The sequence below is a fragment of the Paroedura picta genome, chromosome 5 (genome assembly GCF_049243985.1).
Source record: "Paroedura picta isolate Pp20150507F chromosome 5, Ppicta_v3.0, whole genome shotgun sequence".
Taxonomy (NCBI): Eukaryota; Metazoa; Chordata; class Lepidosauria; order Squamata; family Gekkonidae; genus Paroedura; species Paroedura picta.
Genome location: NC_135373.1, coordinates 82,330,958 through 82,343,029, shown reverse-complemented (window position 1 = coordinate 82,343,029; position 12,072 = coordinate 82,330,958). Strand labels below are relative to the sequence as shown.

Here is a 12,072-nt window from a genome sequence, read left to right as displayed (position 1 = left end):
TAGATAGCCAATTTTATCTGGATAGCTTAGAAGCTGTCATGCAGTCATTCTGAAACATGAACCAGCTCTAAAAATATCAATTTTTAAAATTAAGAACCTGTCATAAATACATTAATCTTAATCCATCTTCTCCTTGCTCACAAGAAACCCAAGTTAAGGTTCAAGGCACCCATTCCTGAAACCACTATAGCAAGCAATATTAAGAATATGGCCACTCTTCAGTACAAACTAGTACTGCTGTAGAAACAACTGGAGTTTACTTCAGCATACATTTAACATACCTGCATCTTCAAACACCTGTGTACATGTGTCAGGGATCCCAGGCACATGCACATAGTTATTTTGTCCATACTGAGAAATACTTGTTTAGTTACAGCAATGATATTTATTGCTTGAAGTATAGAAACATGTATAATGTTTTACAAAAGATACAATAACTAAGCTGAAGAGGAAGGGAGATAGATTAATTCTAGTAAATTTGTTTTTCTTTAGACATGAATTCGTCCAATGGAAGAACCACCTACCCCTAAAAATTACAGGAAATGCATAAATATTATTGGATTAACTTTACATATACACATGTTAATTTTAACAGTTGAAAGCAAGTTCCAGTAATTTCAATAATACTGACATTCAAGCTTTGTTGCATTAAGCTATTTAATACTTAGCTTTGCAACACTAAAGGGCAACTCTACACACACCTGCTCAGAGGTCAGACACTGTGAGCACAATGGAACCTACTTTCAAGTAATGGGCCTTGAATTAAGCTGTGGAGCATAACTGCAAAACAGTTATGTTACCAGCACGTGACATCAATTCCCAAAACTGTAAAAAAAATTGAACCCAACTATTTGAAAAAGTATACACATCAATAAATCATTTCAAATGCAGACATATGGATGAGCAATTTCAGAATTAAAAACAGTATGCAACTGTCATGAAGCCACTCCTAACATTATTCAGATAAAAGAATTCTTGAATTTGTTTCTTTGCTCATCACTCAATATATACATATATACTATGTAATGAATGCCACCAATATCAAGAAACAGATTTGTTCATTTTTTATGAAGGAAGCTAGACTCGTTTGGGCATAGCCAAATTTCTTAAACCTATAAAATAGGAAGGTGCATTCAACTCAATGGTCAACTGAAAGACAAGACTGTACCAGTAGTCTCTTAATGTTTCAGAGGAGTTAGATGACAGCTGCAAGACTGCATGTTAGAACCTGAAGCTTTTGAAACAGCATATTCAATTGGCAATTAATGATCTCTACTACCTCGGCAAGAGTATTATACAGGAAGAAAATGACTGAAGGAACCGTGATATGTGAGATATATATGTATATATAAAATGAATAAATAGTAGTTTTTATATATGGCAGTGCACACATTTTTAACGATTGGCAAAACAGCAAGTTTAAGTTTTCATTCTGCAGATTCCCAGAGTTTAATTAGTGGAACATACAATGTTCTTTAAAACTATTTCAACATACAGTGATTAGTGAATGCAGAATGTCCTTGAAACCCTACAACCCAGTGTTCTCCATATTTTATGGAGGGTGGTAAAATGGCATAATATTTGTAGTAAAACAGCTGTGACTATTAATTTTTCATAAACAGAAAAATGCATTGTTCTTTAAATAAAAGTTGCGCAAAATTACTGCTATTCAGTAATATCCCCCAACATTTCCATCAAAACTACTGGAATGTATCAGTGACAACACAGTTTTAATAAAATTTTGGCACTGGATTTCCTCACCACCCTGCATATAAAACTCTGCCATCTTAAACTTGCATGATGAATTTGCATCACATTTTCATAATTTTATGTATGAATTTTGAGCAGACAGATTTTACAATGTGTATCTTTCCCTAGAGTAGTATGCAATTTGTAACATCCAAACCAGAATCTCATTTGAATTTTCAGGCTGCTATGAAACCACAACAGTTAATCTTAAATACCTAAATGCCTCTTGATAATAACCATGAAGGACTTCAAATACAGTTTGGTAAAGATGCAACAGGAGTCCATGACTTGGGGCCTGAGAGCAAAGCCATATGTTCCCTTCCCCCAATTTCATGCCAATTGTCCTTCCATTCTCTATCTGCATCAGCTTTCAAGGGATCAAGCTCTTTTAAGGCTATTTCATTTTCAAGACAAAATGAATTTAAGAACAACCTCTGGTTGGTGATGACAACATGTGATGCCAAACACTATTGGGCAGGGGAAATTTTTGGAAGAGAGGGCAAAGGAAGATGGCTCATGCAACCCTAATGCCCACCATTTCCTAATCTTATTACCTCTGAACAAAAACTGTTTTGGTTGACATTATTCCCTAACATTTATTCATAACTATTAACTAAAACCCCATCTCACATGAAGCTAACATCCTAATGATATACTTTTAGCATATAATCTAATATATCAACCATATTAATGCAACAAAGTAGCCAAAGGGAGGGGAGGGTAGCAAACCCCCACCAACTCCCATCCCTGTTGCATCCCTTCCCCCACCCTACACTGTTAAGAAATATTTTTAGAGGGCAGAAGGAGATAGTAAAGTCCTATTTTGCACGAGGCACAGCTATAGATCCAACCAGTGTTGTGTCCATTTTACTATTGTGTTTAAACATGTCCAAATTCACTTTTGTCTTAAATGTGAACATTTTCTCTTTTAAATGTTGTAAAATTACAATCCTGTAAATGTTCACACAGAACCATGCAAGTATATACTCCTCTGTCACTCGGTGTTGGGTTTTTGAAAGGAAAATATATTCCGCTAATACATTAGCTATGTATGGCTGAATATTTGCTAGTAATTCAGTTACTTTAGTAGGTACACTAGCAATTTACAGTTAGTAATCTGTGCTATGGGCACATAAAATGAAAATGCACTGATATGCTGAATAAAAAGGATTATGATTCTGAAATTATTCAGGCTCATATTTCATTTTCTGAAATAAAACTACTTTGTTTGTTCTGCTTGAAGTCAGCAAATGTATAGGTTGCAACACATATAGACATGTTATTTCAAACCTTAACACCAATAAAGACCTTTCGTTGTACAAAAAGCTTCACATTAGTTTCCTTCATAAACTTTACAATTTTATCAACATTGTTTTCTGAATTGTTACTCATTCTTACACGGAAGAATGACAAAAATCAATGCAATTCAGACTTCAATATATTAATGAGTTTTTTAAAAGGTGTTTCTCAAACCACAGTAAGCAAGAGATTCAAAGCAATTAACTGGCTGAATAAAATTTCCCCAACTACTTTACTGTTTCCCACCAATGAATCCTCCCACAAGTAGCAACACAAATTGTTGTGCATCTACTGAACAATACCAAGTTGTACTCACAAAGATCAATAAGAAAATTAGATTATATCAAGCCCACAATATAAATTTAACAGCAAAATTACTAACACATGCACAGGATTATTATTCACTATGCAATTATACATTTTTACAACATAAAGCTTAAAGACTGCTAAAATGGTAGGTTATCATAACTGTATGATTAAACTGATAAAGACAATTTGTAGACTACCAGCTTCTAGCAGAATGACTACAGCAAATACCATAAATAAATCTTATATAGTAGATGGCTTCCTACAATGACACTTTGAAACGTAAATAGCAATATGCCTGTTATAAGGAAAGCTATCTTCAAAGAAGTGCAGTTCAGCAAAGCACTTAAATGCAATGGCAAACATAAAAAAACATAGCTGTTACTATTTTGTCAGTGTGCAAAGGAACCATCCTCTTCAGCAATTTCATCTATTCTAAAATAAGCAATGTACCTAAAAAGAGTAACTATATTTAATTAATCTAGCAGTACTGCTAATCCATCTATAAACAATTATATTCAATACAGCTATTCAATCTATTGTTTAAACTCAAGATTTACTAACACTATGAACAAAAAGTAAAACTGAATTCAAATATAGTAGGCTCATTTATCTGCAACGCTATATGAACATCCTAGTCTTACATACTTAAATGTGTTTAGAATTTATGCGTGCCAGAGAGAAGGAACGTTTTACCTCATGATTTTGAAGGGTTAGGGATCTCAAAAAACAGATTTACACACCTATTTCACCTCATGGTTTTGAGGGATAAAGGATCTCAAAAATTCAATTCATATACGCATTTCCTGATCATACATTAGGGCCAATGCATGGATAGGAGGTGGACAGAAAAGAATGATGTGACCCAGGGCATATATTCCCCACACATTGAAGAGAGTATGAGTAGGCATCTCCAATCAATTCCTCTATCAGTACAAATGGATTTGTAACAATATTCTTCAGGCACAACATTCCTTCTGCATATATAAAAAGACAATTTTTAAACACTAACTTTTGGCATATTTTCAATTTTGTACAAATAGGCCTAAAGTATGCTTCTGGTATATACACCCAAAACTAAGTTTTGCTTATAGTGGTTTGAGAACAGTATACAGAAGACATAATGTCACACAGAGAAAAAACTCTACATACATATTGATAACTACTTTGTTCCTTTGTAATTCTGCAATCTAGTTTCATTTTAAAAGATATTATGAACAGTCATAACATGCAGCATTCATTCATTCTAAAAGTGACCAATTAAGTTTTATTTTATTTTAAATAGCCATACAAACACATCAGATCCTAAGAAAATTTCAAACACTGATTTTATACACAGAAAAGCACTTGTGTAGGATAAAGCATGAAATCAGTGTCTCCACATCACATGTTTGAAGCAATCCTAGGACATGTGATTATTTTGATTCAATTAATTTGCTGTTGTTGCCTTTGCTCTAGATATGTAATATGGCCCAACATAAAAAAGTTCTGTGATTTGCACACAAGTTGCTTGGATTTCTAGCAGACTGGTACAAGAAAATAGGTACATTTTAAAATATTCACTATTTTCTTGTATTTTCTTATTGACAGTATACAAAAAATGACATAACAGATACAAAATTTCATGTACACATTCCAAATAACTGAGTAGCCAATGTACATTGTCTACGCACATTAAAAAACTGACCAAGTAAGAGTACATTAAAACCATTTGGGATCAGTTAATGTACCTTTCAGTATCCAAAGAAGAAATCTGGAAGGGTACATCTGACTTCAGAGAAGCTGTACACCAATTTTACCCTTGGCTGTGAATTTACCTAACCATGGATGACAATACAATTTAATCAAGATATGTGTTTAGAACCCTTATTTTCTAGCTTGGTATTATTTACTACCAATTTACTAAGCTTCTGAGAGGGAAATGAACATTTTGCTAACCTAAGTCTTCAATTAACCCTTGCAATCAATTTTACTACTGCCACAATTACAGTAAATAAAAGGAGCTCTGGCTAGCACGATAAAAATCTAAGAAAAAACATTAATGACTTTCAAATCATTAGCCATATAAGTTTCTTCTTTAATATCTATATGGTAGTATACTTAATGAAGATCGTATAGTAAATTTGAAGAATATAGATTTCAATTCAGGCTGCAATCATAGAAGCAGGAGGACAAATTAGGCCTGGAAAACTAATGTTCCCACAAAAATATCTAGCTTGCTGATTCATAATCACCATAGTATGTTCTCACAGCCATCTCCAAATTATATAACCTAGACTGAATAAGCACTTGTGATTTAAATGGTTGCCCAATACAACTATAAGAAATAAACACTTTACAGAAGCCACATAAATTTAAAAAAAACAAATTATGTTTTACGGTGATATGGTAAAACATAGCACTCCATTTATTATATAAACAAGTATCCTACACCATTAAACAAAGTACTGAATAGTTTCTTCTGGTGTAAAATTACTGTGCACACATATGCATGCTAAAAGGAGCATGCACATTTGAAAGCATAGATGTTATACAAACCAAAGGTGGTTATGGATTCTGTTTAAAACATTTTCTCCATAAACTATTAATTCACGTGAATTCTTCTTAACTTTCAAGAACCTAAGACTGTGCCCTGGCATCTTATACTTGGAATAAAAGATGCACAGTAGCACATGAGTGCAAAGTCAGCTTCCTACACTTGGCATTTTATTCCTAAAAACATGTATTTGAACATGCAGCCTACTGGTGTCAAATAATTAATTAGGATTCAATTGAACATTTACTGTATGGGCAAGTACTGTTGATTTAAACTTAGGAAAAAGGGACTTGGCCTAGATCATTTTTTTTTTTACATGAAGCTTGGATGAAAAATTTCAAATTTATATAAATTCAGATTTAGAAGAGTTATTAGATTCCACAAACATAAACATGCTACAATACTTCACGGCTTTTGCTATACCAGGCTGCCATTGAAAAAAAACAGTAGCTGCCTTTTCACTCACTCTCCTGGCTGTTTCGATTCTGCCTTAAACCACCTTGAATGAGTTCCAACATTTGTAATCTGTAACCACATATACAGTATTTGCTGGCGTATAAGACTACTTTTTCCCCCTGAAAAACATGCCTCCAAGTGGGGGGGGTCGTCTTATACGCCAGGTGCACTTCAGTTGGGATAGACATAGCTGCCCATAGTGGCCCATAGTACTGTATTTTGAGTGGAAATGTTGGGGGGTCGTCTTATACGGCCAGTCGTCTTATACGCCGGCAAATACGGTATTTTGGAAATGGCACTAGGGACAGTACGCTGTGCGGTACACATCCAGTGTCCGGACTTTGTTTCTGGGACAACAGGCCAGCTGTGCTGGCCGCATCCATGTTGGGCTGGCCCCCACAGCACCCATCCCAAAACCCAGCCGCAAGGCACACACTGCTTTGCTGCCACACAATCCCTACCAGCCACCAAGCCCTGCCCAGCCTGCCACTTCACACAGCTGGTGGTGACAGCTGCAACCGTGATGTGCCACCGCCAACCTTGAGGAGGCGGCAGCACCAGCCCCAAGGAGGTGGCAGTGGCCCTGAGGCGGTAGGTAGTGCTGCCCTCAAGGAGGTGGCGGCAGCCATGAGGGCGAGGCGGCTGCAAGGAGCTGGCAGCCGTGGATGCAAGGATCCACCAGGCGTGGCCGCCAGGACAATCCGGCCACAACCATGAGGACAAGCAGCTGCCCCGAGCTGCAAGAAGGCAGCGGCAACGAGCCCCCGGCAGCTGCTCACTGAAGGTGGCCCACAGTGCAGGTGGAGGAGCCGGCGGCCCCTAAGGGGTAGCGTCGCCCCCGAGCCAGCGGCCACAGCCCCATACTACCACCGCTGTTTGTAGGGAGGTTGCAGGTATAAGGGAGGCTGCAGGCAGGCTGCCTTGGGGCACCCGCCCGAGGATCACCAGCCCTGGGGCCGCCACCCACTCCCCACACCACATCCCAGGGGGAAGGGCAGGCACAGGTTGTAAGGGCGGGCACAGGCTGTAAAAGGATTGCAGTTTTTATACTGAGCCATGTACTGTATTTCAAAGGACAGGCTACATTTTAACTATTAAAGCTTCAGTCTTCAACCACCACAATCTTAAAATCAGTGGCTGAAATATTTCCCAGAATAGTTTTTATGTTTACAAGAAATAGTGAAGTTCTTAAAATCTCTGTATTATCATCTGAGGCCTCAAAACTGCAATAATCTTGAACAAATTTCATCTCTATGTAGAGCTGTGCACAAATGACCTAATTGATGGCAAATTACAATTTGACATACTAGCCCAGCCGCTCTATTGAGTATGCCTAAAACCTGAAACTCTTTTGGCAGTTGTTGGCTGTTTTCTGTAATATAACTGCATAATGTACTCCTGCCACCATGCCTCCCCGTACACAGAAGGCAGAGCTAATGGATCAAAACTACTCTAGATGAAAGGATTCACACTGAGAATTTATCCTATTGATCTACTGCAAGGCATAACAATGTACTATTAAAATCATTTTAAGTATTATTTCTTTTTGGAACAGTGATTTAAATGTAGTTTATATAGTTATAAGCCACCTGGACCCTGTTCCTAAAAGTATTGTAAAAAAAAAAGCTTTCGTTCAGTGATATCCAAGATAGTGTTTCTGACCTTAGGTACTTTCCTGGAGAAACTGAAGGAGGCAGTAGTTAGGCCACTTTTGGAAGAAACAATGATGGATAGAACCAACCCAACCAATTATCAACTGGTGTCACATTTGCCATCCTTGGGTAAGGCAGCTGAGTGGGTAGTCGTAGAACTACAGAACTTTCTGGAGGAAGCATTGTCCCCTGACCCTTTCCAATTTGGCTTTAGGCCTGATCATGGAGTGGTAACAGCTCTGGTTGCCCTTACAGATGACCTCTGGAAAAAAATGGATCTAGGCTGATCAGTGCTGCTGATTCTTTTAGATGTCACAGCAGTGTTTGACTCTGTAGTTCATGGGCTATTTGCCCAATGCCTAGCCAACACAGGTATAAGGGCTCTGAAATGGCTGCAGTTCTTTCCCCAAGATTAGGGACGCAGGGTGGCAATAGGTCCCAGCGATACACCGTAAAATGTGAGGATCCATAGGGAGCAATTCTCTCCCCGTTGTTCATGCACTCCTTCACACAGTTAATCCAGAATTTGAGACTAGAATGTCATCAATATGCCAATGATACCCAGCTTTATCTGTTAATGGATGGCCATCGACCTACACCCTGAGTGCACTGATTAGTTGCCTGGAGATAGTGATGGACTGGTTCACCTGGAGTCGGCTGAAGTAGAACCAAGCTTCGATGAAGGTCTTCTGGCTGGGTTGTTATACCCCAGAGGGAGTGCTACAATTCATTGACTGGGTCTATTTAACAACTTTCATCATCATTAGAAGCCTGGGTGTGATTCTCATTATCAGTGGAAGTCCAGGTCATTAATGCTGCCCGCCAGAGCCAGTTTGGTGTAGTTGTTAGGAGTGTGGACTTCTAATCTGGCATGCCAGGTTCGATTCTGCACTCCCCCACATGCAGCCAGCTGGGTGACCTTGGGCTCGCCACGGCACTGATAAAACTGTTCTGATCGGGCAGTAATATCATGGATCTCTCAGCCTCACCCACCTCACAGGGTGTCTGTTGTGGGGAGAGGAAAGGGAAGGCGACTGTAAGCCGCTTTGAGCCTCCTTCGGGTAGAGAAAAGTGGCATATAAGAACCAATTATTCTTCTTTCTACCATCTTTGCCAGGCCCAGCAGCTAGCAACCTAGCTGTCAGCATCTGACATGGCCACTATGATCCATGCAACAGTCACCTCCAGACTAGACTACTTCAAGAGGTATCCTTGTATCTGATCTGGAAACTTCAACTGGTCCAAAGTATAGTGGCCCAGCTCCTCACTGGAATCAGATGGGGGAAGCATATTCAACTAGTGTTCTCCCAGCTGCACAGGCTCCACTTTGAGAACCAGTTCAGATTCAAGATGCTGGTACATTTAAGGCCCTAAATGTCTAGGATCTTCATACCTGTGGGACCACCATTTCCCTTATGCCCTCAGAGAGACCTGTGCTTGAGCTTGCAAAATTTGCTCAAGAGCCCCATCCCCAGATAAGCGAAAACTGGTCTCAACAAGAGCCAGGACCTTCTTTGCCTTGGCTCCAGCCTGGTGGAACTGTCTTCTGGAAGAGATCAGGGCTCTGCGGGATGTAAAACAATTCTGCACAGCTTGTAAGATGTAGCTGTTCCAACAGGCCTATGATTGACACCTACAGATTACCAGAAAAACTGGCCCCTCTACACAGAAATTTCAAAAGAGCAGCCAGATATATATATCAGCAAAAAACTCCCAGCCCCTGACCCCCACTGAAGAGAGGGCAGTAGCTCATGGGGCTTTAATATATTCTGGTTTTAATACATTGTTTTTTTGTAATTTACATGTTTTAATCCACAGTACTAATATGTAGTGAGCCACCCCGAGCCTTCGGGGAAGGGCAGTATAGATATATGAAAATAAGTAAATAAAAAAGTTAGAAACAGAATAACATATAGAATACCAAATGAACAAGATGTACTGAAAAGTCAATTACCAGGATATTTATGGTACAGGTGGTATATTTACAGGTAAAATAATAAACTTGGCATTTGAGGAGAACCGTGATGAACTATCCATAATAGTAATGTAGGCAAAATTAACTGCGTATTTAAGAAACATTTAAGCCTATGGTTAATGAATGAAAATACAATTTGTAATAAATACCCCTGATGCACACTTTCCATTTAATGAACAGAGTGCCTTACAGTTCTTCCAACAATTTATAAAGTCAATCATAAATCTGACCTTGCTAGTGACATCTAAAGGTTAAAAGAATATTTGACACTACTTAGTGTTTAAGAAGCTAGAGTATATATTTCATACTCAAGTCCTAAATGCCAAGTAGCTCCAAATAATGTCTTTTAACTTAAAACCCTCGAGGCATGCTGATGGTTATCCAAGAGCATTTCTATTTTGTAACTTTAAAGTGATCCTTTTTGACAGTTTGTCACACCTGAACAGAATGCATTTGCAAACACTAGTCTTTCTAGTGCGAAACCTAATTGTCTCCTTTGCCCTTGCCTAGCCTCTCTGATGTGTGAAAGGAGGAGAATGTGCACAGGACAGAGCTATAAGCAAAAGAAGAGTGAGTAAAAGGGGGATTGGTGTTCATAATCAGGCTGTTAACAAGATCTACTTGTGATTTCTCTGAAGAGAAAAGGAAACAAGAAGCCAGCAATGAGAATAAAGCTGGCAAGAAGAAAAAAAAATACTAGGATCAGAAACCAAGGTCTCCATGACTTCGCTCATCATGTGAAGATAGACAAAAAAAATCCACAGTTCTGCAGAATTAGAAAACTCTTCCAAGAAATATGAAATGGAAACTTTCAAGTTAAAATTTAGGCCCAAAATAGATATTTTTGAGAAATTGCATGTGTCTTTCCTTTAAAAAAAATCAAGTCAGGATGCTGAGGAGCTACTTCAATGTATGAAGACAGTGATGAGTTCTATTCCAATCTGATTTAAGGCAAGGCTATAGGACTGAATGAGGCATGGTCACCTAGGTGGAAATGGATAAAGGAAGTATAACTCCATTGGTTCTCCTGGACCTCAATGGCTTTTGATACCATCAATCATGGTAACCTTCTGGACTGCCTTAGTCACCTTAGTGGCCATAAGCAGAATGACCAAAGAAGGCAGTACTACAGCATGCCAGATCACATGCCATTAAACTGATAGCTTGTTAGTATATCTATTCCTTGAAAAGGTAACCAATATCTTTGGTATAGATAAAAACTTTCTCGTTAGTGCCAAGTAGTGTACATTTGTGTAACTTTGTTTTCTATTGGTATCACTTTGCTCAACAAGCAATAGCAAGAACACAGAGAGCTCGTTCATACAAGGCCATCAAATTCCAATTCAAACCTCACTGTATTCAAAAGAAGTCATTGAAGACCTTGTCAACCTCTGCTTATCCTTACCATTGTTCGGATTAATATTTACGAAAAGCCCATATGGGCAGAGTGTTGTCCAGAGACACATCTGATGTTCGGACTGCGCTTCTGCACACACGGCGAATACGGACTGGGCCGGCCCCTGGAGCATCTGCCTCGAGTGTGAGGTGCCTGCCCTCCCAGAGCCAGCGCCTCTCTGCCATGCTCCGCCATTGCACCCGGCCGCTGGCGGACCACTCCGTGGGGGTCACCTGCCCCAGCTCCACAGAGGAGGGGGAAAGGCTTCTGGAGGGAGGAGGGCAGCTGCGTAAGGGAGGGGGGGCCGCAGGACTGCCTTCCCTGCAAGCTGCCTCCCCTGCCCCCCCCCACTACCCCGCTAGCACCCACTGCATTCCTGATTGCAGCGGGCTTTTTTGCTAGTAACTAATATATACCCACACAACATCCTCCTTCCAAGACGAAATGCTTGGTCCGGGTTTATTTGAGGTGGTTTCAAAAGGTCTCAAATTTGAATATCAACTTCATGAAAGTTTGCAATTAAGCTCTAATGAGACCAATGAGCACCATTCTATGAGCACCATTCTATGTAATACCATTTCAATGTAGAAGCTCAAAGGAATAGTTTTTATGCTACTTAAGGAACTGCAAATAACAGCAGCAAATTCCCAATGTTTAGAAGCTATCAAAGACCATTTAGCTGCAGCTTTGGTATGCTATTGCC

The 12,072-nt window shown here is 39.2% G+C and overlaps 1 protein-coding gene across 4 annotated transcripts in view; it reads right to left on the bottom strand.

Annotated features, from left to right (window-relative positions):
* CPSF6 (cleavage and polyadenylation specific factor 6) overlaps positions 1 to 12,072 on the bottom strand; it is a 34,842-nt gene that overhangs the window by 8,017 nt on the left and 14,753 nt on the right. The gene's annotated exons all lie outside the window — the stretch shown is intronic.